This window comes from Dreissena polymorpha, chromosome 6, assembly GCF_020536995.1.
Source record: "Dreissena polymorpha isolate Duluth1 chromosome 6, UMN_Dpol_1.0, whole genome shotgun sequence".
NCBI lineage: Eukaryota > Metazoa > Mollusca > Bivalvia > Myida > Dreissenidae > Dreissena > Dreissena polymorpha.
The window spans coordinates 38,448,873-38,457,458 of record NC_068360.1 but is presented as its reverse complement, the minus strand read 5'-3'; the positions used below and the strand labels follow the sequence as shown (position 1 = coordinate 38,457,458).

The 8,586-nt window shown below is 37.0% G+C and overlaps 1 long non-coding RNA gene across 1 annotated transcript; it reads right to left on the bottom strand.

Moving 5' to 3' along the window:
* Positions 1-4,268: 4,268 nt before the first annotated feature.
* LOC127834413 (uncharacterized) lies at positions 4,269-4,612 on the bottom strand. The gene is made up of 2 exons (XR_008027928.1): positions 4,571-4,612; positions 4,269-4,477 (listed from the first exon to the last, which is right to left on the bottom strand). It is a non-coding gene; the product is annotated as an uncharacterized LOC127834413 (long non-coding RNA).
* Positions 4,613-8,586: the final 3,974 nt, after the last annotated feature.

Below are 8,586 nucleotides of genomic sequence, written 5' to 3'. Positions count from 1 at the left end.
GGGCTGAATACTAAAATTTTCATATATTTGTCTATAGTCATTAATACAAAAAAATCTGAACCAAGAACTGACTTGTGGTTGTGCTTGCTAGCTCACACACACTGTAAGATGCCTTTCAAATATTGACACTGAAACAAGACAGCAGATGCACTTAGATTACATGTATTTGTAGACAGATGAATGTCAAGGTCATTTTGCATTAGGCTGTTATGTAGGCTGTGTATCAAAATTATCATATCTTCTCTTATAGACATGAAGAGACAAAATCTGAACAAAAAACTGACTTGTGGTTGTGCTTGCTAGCTCAAGCAGACACTGTTAGATGCGCTAAGTGAATGACTGAATCACTGCACAACAAACACACACAATGAGTTTTGTGGACAGACATGAATGTGCTGACAAAAAACCATATTTTTCTAAAAAGCATTTATATACTTTTTTTCTAAGCATTTGAATGAGACCAGTTATGAGAGCCATGTATCAAAATGTTCAAATATTCTCTTATGGACCTCAATAAAACAAATCTGAACCAAAACATGGCTTGTGGTTGTGCTTGCTAGCTCAAGCAGACACTGTTAGATGCGCTTTGTGAATGACTGAATCACTGCACAACAAACACACACAATGAGTTTTGTGGCCAGACATGAATGAGATGACAGAAAAGCATGCTTTCGAAATGGGCTTTTAATACTTTTTTCTCAACAATTGCATCAAACCTGTTATGCAGGCTGAGTACTAAAATGTTTATACTTTCTTTTATTGATATGGATAAAAAATCTGAAGCAAGAGTGCAGAAGACAGATGAATGTCGAGGTCATGATAACCGTAAAAAAATATTGGAAATGAAAACTCTAATCAACAGAACCAGATTCCTTTCAGTTGGGTTCTTGGGTACTACAAGGTCATAATAAGCTCCATGAATATTGAAACTGAAACAAGAGTGCAGATGCACTTAGATGCTTTGTAGACAATGGAATGTAAAGGTCATTTTGCAACAGACTTGTTATGTACATGTAGGCTTTGTGTACTTAAATGCGGAACTCTTTCAAAAAGGAGGCATAAACACAGGCTTATTTCTTCTACAAAATGAAACACAGACTATGTCCAGAATACCCCTCAAAGTCAAATCTCATTAAATGCCAGGGTACTACAAGGTCATAATAAGCTCCATGAATATTGAAACTGAAACAAGAGTGCAGCTGCACTAAGATGCTTTGTAGACAAGGGAATGTAAAGGTCATTTTGCTACAGACTTGTTGTGTATGTAGGCTATGAATACTTTAATTTTTATATGTTTTTCTACAGATATGAATTTGAACCAAAAATTGGCTTGTGGTTGTGCTTGCTAGTTCGCACACACTGTAATGTGCATTCAAATTAAATCTGGTAAACAGACATTGTCATGCCTGCAAAATAGCAAAAGTTTTTTACTTTTTGCAAGATGTCATATTTGTGTGCAATACAATTTCTTTACTGACCAACAACATGCACATTTTACATTTTTTGTGTTAATACCTTTTTTTGAACTTTGTACACCATAACCCGTTATGAATGGTTTGCTTCTTGATATTTAAACATCTATACTATAGGTACTCTAACCAAGTCAGACTTCCAATGGGGTTTGCTTGTTGATACACATATTTGTGTCAACTTGAATGAAAGATTGTTGTGAACAAAATTCACAGGTTGGCAAAAAGCAGAATTTGCATTTTGTTGTGTATATAGATTTTTTTTGAGTTTTAGACAAAACATATTTTTGCGAAGAAGACTTTGAAATGGACAATTGTGCATTCTATGCCTAAAATATGAAAAGTGAGCCTCTTTAGAAGTATGCTGACAGATCAGTTTTCTTTCACATATAGTATCATATTGAGATGTAAATTCTGGTCAGAAATTGTTCAACTTATGATTTGAGATGAAATATTCCATCACGGTGTTAGCAGCACATGGTAACAAGTAAATACTGAGTGTTAATTCATTGTAGAAATCAACTTAGTATGGCAGAGTTTGATGTGTACAAATAACCTACAGTCAAAAAGGTCTGATGCAGCTAAAAAACAAAACAACACATATCAAGTGTTAAACTGACTGACTTTGTATAAATCAGAAGTTTTCACAAAAATCTGAATTGAAGTACACATTTTGTTTACAGTGTTTCACTTTTGAAACAAAAAACTACACAAGATGATCTATCATGTATTTTAACTTTCTTTGTTTACATATGGGATGTGTTGACATTTAAAAAAATCCACGGTTTTGTCCATCACAAAACAAAAAAAAACATGTTCGTGGTACTTATATGTCATATTATCCATGTTTTGACAGAATTCGTCGTTTCTTGAACTCTCAATCCAAGAAAGAAAGCCTGAAAATGCCTCACATACATGTATCGATACTGTACATAGAACAACACCCATTTTTCGGAAGGTTCGGATGAAACTCATATCTTTGAACGTTGTATTTTTCCAAAAAGCAAAGTAAACTACAAACTTTTTGTCAAGCAGGAAGTAAAACTATCTTTTCTAGAACTAATGACACCGCATATTCCGCAAAATTCGGCTTGTTGATAAAAATACTCGTCGATGAAAACATAAAACACTTTGTTTACATACAATTGGGGCTTTTGTCGACTTTGTGAAATTTCATGTGTTGGGAAAGGGACATGCATTTCGAGTTTTTATGCTGTTGAGTTGAATAACGGCATACTATAAAAGGGCGAATTGATCGTGTTTGAATCATTTCGATTTTTGAAACTGAACGAACAACACGCATAATGAGTAACAGAAAAGCTTGCGAGCAATGGATGTCAAGTGTGGAGAAAAGTGGCAGTTTCCAGGCATGGTTAGAGAGGCAGAATAAGCATCGTGAGAATGAGTCGTTAGCTGGAAACAACAAAGCAGCTTGTGACAGATGGATTAAGAGCATGGGCGAAATGCTGCCAACTGTTTATGACACTACGTTAGTGATTGTGTGTCATAGGTGCAAAAACTTTTTTTCGATGGTGAACTTTTGCCGTAGATGCGAGGCCCTCAGCTGTGTGTCATGTACGCGGATCGACGATCGCTGCGAATGGTGTGGCGAAATTCAGGGTTACGGCCAAAACAGAGGAGCGAGGCTTTTGCATCTGTGATGGACTGATCGAGTGGACTATGTGGGCTGATCTAGTGGACTATGTAAACTGTTGTACGTTGTTGTTGCGAAAGATTGAATGTTTGAAATATTGATTGTTGCAGAATAAAATCGTTTGAAACTACATATACATAGTTGTTTGTATTTGCTTTGATTAGAGTTGGATAATATAGTTTGAGAAAACATACGACACTGGGTTATATCAATAACTAACGCAATAGCAAAATCAAACATTCGTGCACACAATAGTACTTGTTTTTCAACTTTGCGTTTGGTAGTTGCATGAATAAGTATATGTTACTACAAGAATTAGAACAAAACGAATTGAACGGTTCATGATATTTATTTACAACACGATCATACAAAACCTACTCATGTGTCTATCAATAGTCTTGTTCCTGGACCCACCATTCGCAAAAACTGGCAATTCGGTGAATGTTTATGGTGTTCCAAGAAAGCATCGTCTGTGGATTTCCAATGATACAACACAATGCCACAACGAAAACATTTGCAACGATCGTGTTGTCCCAAGTAGTACAACCCGCACGAAGCAAGCTGGTATTTGTTTGGCTGTATTTGGGGCGACCAATGCTCAAAAGTTTTCAGTCTATCGATATAGTTGTCCATGTAAATACTTGTTCGATACATGCACACAGCGTCGGTATCATCCATGATATGATATGATATTATATTACACATGCAATTGGTTATTTCAACATCTTTATACATTTTTTGTCTCAAAAATACTCTTGGTCAAACGTTACGAGTTTTGTTCTCTTGGCTTTTGAGCTCAACAAAATCCCATTAATGGCTTGAAGTCGTTTTGTGGGATCTTGGTGTGTCCAGCACAAATCATATTTCGGATTGATCAGAATAACCTCAATATCGACATAGTACACAATTTCCGTATCTGTCGCTTTCCAACATTGATCTCGCGTCGAAAATGTAAACTTCACATCTGGATAGAGATCCATGATGTACATTTCGACAGCTTTGTTCCACTTTTCAATATTCAAACGCAACATATGTCGAAAAAATCCCAAATCTTTGAGTTCAACGGCTAGCATTGTTTAGGTGTATAGAATCAATTTTCAAGTTACTACCTATATAACATTTTCTACCAAACAAACAAACACATGTTAACGTTTCAACAAGTTTATTCAATATTTTGCACATCGACAATTGACAGGCACGCAGTGACAGGTCCAGCATCGGTGCATTCGGTTTATACGTCGCTGTGTTATTTTGCCCACGCTGAGAAAGAATGGAGGACGTTTCGCCACCGCAATTTCAGCTTCCCAGTCTTCGGTTTTCGTTTTTGGAGTTACCACCCCGATGCTGGTATTTTCTGAAACAGAAAAAGCAAAAGTTAACAACTAAATGAACAATGCTTACAATAAAAACTGCTATGAAAACACAATATCTTATCAACACAACTTACTTTTCATCTCGGACTGGCTTATTTCTAAGTCCCAATTCTCAGTCTGTGAAACTTGAAATTTATTTGCTGGTACAGACATGTTGTCGCTTTGGTGTTTAAATCAAAAATGATTTGAATCAATAGTCATGTAGCGCATTTTATATTCAGCGACTGTTTGAGAACCACTAACCCAAAGTTGTTGTCACTTGTGTTCGTGTACAGAATATTGAGAATTTTGTTTGCAGTATTGTATTGACAAGAAACAAAGTTGTACTTTGTTTGCACCAAACGCTCAATTTCATCACGAAGTGTTGTTGAGTCATCTTGTTGTGAGACCTTATCTATTTTATCACGAATATTTTTTGTGCGAAATGAGTCAAGTTGTTTGTTCCAAAATTCAGTGGTGCATTTGGGTACGAGTGTTTGACCATAACGTTTTATTAGACACGAAGCCAGTTTGTCATGCGTATGCTTTGAAAATGTAAGTACTCCAATCATACTCAACGCGTTTGTCAAGTAATAGCTTGTAGCTGCCATATCTTTGGTACATGTGTTTGAAAAATAAAGGTGACACTGATGAACCTCATTGCCGTAGATATCTTCGTAATCGGTCTGTTCACACAGCAGAAAATCAAACCCATTGCTTTTAGAATCGCTGAACCTGAGCTTCACAAACTGTATGTATTCAGGTTTAGATATATGAATGACAACTTGTTCTAGGTCTGTTTGTGTGAAATCAACAGGCAAAACATGTTTTTCTTTGATAACAATGTAACACGATGAATCGAAACCAAAGTTTTGATTAATGTGTGTAGCTAGCAACTCGGGTTGGTTTGCTTTGATGAGTGTATTCAATTTGCTTTCGCCTTTCCTTTCGATGCAACGAGCCATTTCTGTTATTCAAATTCAACAATTTAGGTTTTTATCATGGAATTTGTAATACGACGACTTGTATAAATACTGCAACAAAAACTGAATGTGTCTCATTTACAAGCTGACAACAGAAGCGACAACATGTCGGTCCAAACATTGTGCGAAAAATTCATTCGTGAGAAAAGAAATTTCAATGCGAATGGTCACCAAAAGAAGTACATGTTTAGCGTTACATGTCCTTTCACAGATGTCGAGGGACTGCGTTTTACGTCGATAACTAACAGTCCGTATGACTACTTGAACTACAAGCCAACGCTGGACCATGTGTTTCTCGATGAACCGACACTAGCTGCGTTTGAACGATATGTTGACTTGATGTTTTCTGTTGCCGATGAAAAGATTGATATGTGCTACTTCAAAATATTGAAAACATTAGTACCAGAACATTTCGCAACTCTAACCGAGCGCATAAAGAAGGGTAGATACATGCAGTCGAATCCCACGTTAAACTACAGACTGCCGATATGCATAATACCAGTGTTGGAGTTGCACGGAATCGAGGAGTTTAGCAAAGTCTATTCGGTGAAATCCACTTGCCTATCTTTGGAAAGGACTCAGATACGATTGAAGCTGAACACCTACTTTCGAGCAGTCATGACATTACTCGATTGTTCGGAAAATGATATCGTGGAAATATTGGTGAAAAAAGGAGTGCTACCGAGTAAAAACTTTCAGCTTGTCAGTACACAGAAAGAGCTCACAATAGGTCTGAAAATTGTGAGAAGCTGTGGTGAAATATACGAAGCGTTGCAAACTGGCATCGAAATGAGAGAGATGAATGCTAACGTATACTCACTGCAACCAAAATATGGATATCCAAATACAAATTTGTGTCAGGCGTTAGAGGTTTTGTTTGTGATGCATCCTTTGTACCGCAAGCACATCAACAGTCTTCACATTGAAACGGAGCTGATCGATGGGGGAAAAGGTAGACTAGTCAATGCTATTCCTAATCGTAAACGCAAATTTGCTGAACATTCAAAGGATCAGTCCAGTCTCCCCAAAAAGATGCTTTGCAAAATTTGCAAAACAAATGACTTGCCTTGTTCTGATAAGAAGGCGTGTTCGGAGCAAAACGAGATAATCAGTATGCCGGTCGATTTGGCAGTCGTGAAAGAAGAAATCGTGGAAACGTTCACCCCAGAACAAGAGGTACAAGAAAACCCGATGCCCGTAAGCGATATGTTGCCCGAAGAAGACCCATGTAAAGTTTACTTCATCAATCAGTGTCAAAACGAAGAACACGAAGATATGCTCTCTCAAGCGGTTAGAACATGCATTCCCAACATTCACATCCCACCGAACTTTGTCGCATTTTGTGTGTCGAAGGAATTGCTGACAAACGGCCTCGTTTTGTACATTCCTGCAGATTTTGTGTTGTAGTCTGTTGTGTGCAAATTTTTTGTTATATAGCTATTACATGTGTTTTGTTAGATGAATGAAATAAAAACCAGCTATGTTGCGCTTCATACTATTTGTCTTGTTTGTGTCTCTATGTAGCTGTAACGATAACTGCTTCAAGAAATCGCCAGAGCGCGATCTGGGTATATACAATGGTGCATTCTCGATCGTTTCCTATGATGATGCGCTAGACAAGTTACGCAAAATTGTATATATTCCTGAGAGAATGTACACAACGCAATATGATATTCTCGAGGCCATACGAAAAGTCATAAATCAAAATTTGGGCGTGAAAGACAATTATTTGACCATTGATAATCACAGGGACAGGTTTTGTTTCCAAATCAAAGGCAAACTCTTTTTGATTTTGACCCCGAATATAGGTAGGATGCTAGCTACTGATTCTCTATGGCGATTCTTGGTACCAGACAATACATCTAATCATGTTGCAGACATCGAAAAACGCAGTAGCGATAATGATTTTGTTACATCGACAGTTTCAAACGAAATTGACACACACACAAACAGCGAAATGGAAAACACAACGCTTGCTTATATCCCCAACAATGGTTCGACAACCACAAAGGTTAACAAAAAAAGCACGCAAGCAACACTGAGAGTTGCACACGAAAATACCACTAAAACATTAAGTAAAAAACATAACACATCAGTTGTCAATGCCCTTAGCGATGGTTCAACAACCACAAAGGTTGAAGAAAATAGCGATCTTGGCACATCGATAGTTGCAAACGAAACTAGCACACAACAAAACTACAGTAAAATCCATAACATAACGAGTGGTAATATCACAAATAATGGCTCAACAACCACAAAGGCTAACGAAAATAGCGAAACAGGATCTGTCCTTGTTATAATCGAAGTTGTGTTTTGCATTCTAGCCGTGTTTGCAATCGTTCTTGGACTTATAGGATTTGTGTATAACGTTATAAAAAAAACACAGGAACTAAAATAAATATAAAACACACTTATACAAACGGATCTTGTCATTCTTGATGTTCTAAGCCAACCATGCGGTCGTTTATCATTTTGTGTTTTTTCATTGTTGTCCGCGCAGACACAACAGTTCAAAGTGTTTCTTCAACAACCACATCGAGAGTTGCAAACAAAACTAGCACACAACAGAACTACAGTGAAATCGATAACATAACGAGTGGTAATATCACCACCAATGGCTCAACAACCACAAAGGCTAACGAACATGGCGAAAAAGGATCTGTCGTTGTTATAAGCGAAGTTGTGTTTTGCATTCTAGTCGTGTTTGCAATCGTTTTTGGAATAATAGGATTTATGTCGTACGTAATAAAAAGATCATAAGAACTAAAATAAATATAAAACACACTTAAACAAACGGATCTTGTCATTCTTGATGTTCTGAGCCAAGCATGCGGGCGTTTATCATTTTGTGTTTTTTCATTGTTGTCCGCGCAGACACAACAGTTCAAAGCGTTTCTTCTTACGGTTTACAAAACTGTTATTGCAATGTGTGTGATCCGACTAAAAGTATTGGTAAAATATATGATGGATCTTGCTACTTTATCAGTATTGAGCAACAGTTCAAAGTTGGAAACCAGTTTTCAACGCACGTCAATGTACGTAAAACTGTAAACAGTGCCGACTATAATGCATACGATGTGGTCATTTTTGGACAAAAAAACATTCATCTAAAAACGGTTTTCACTCAA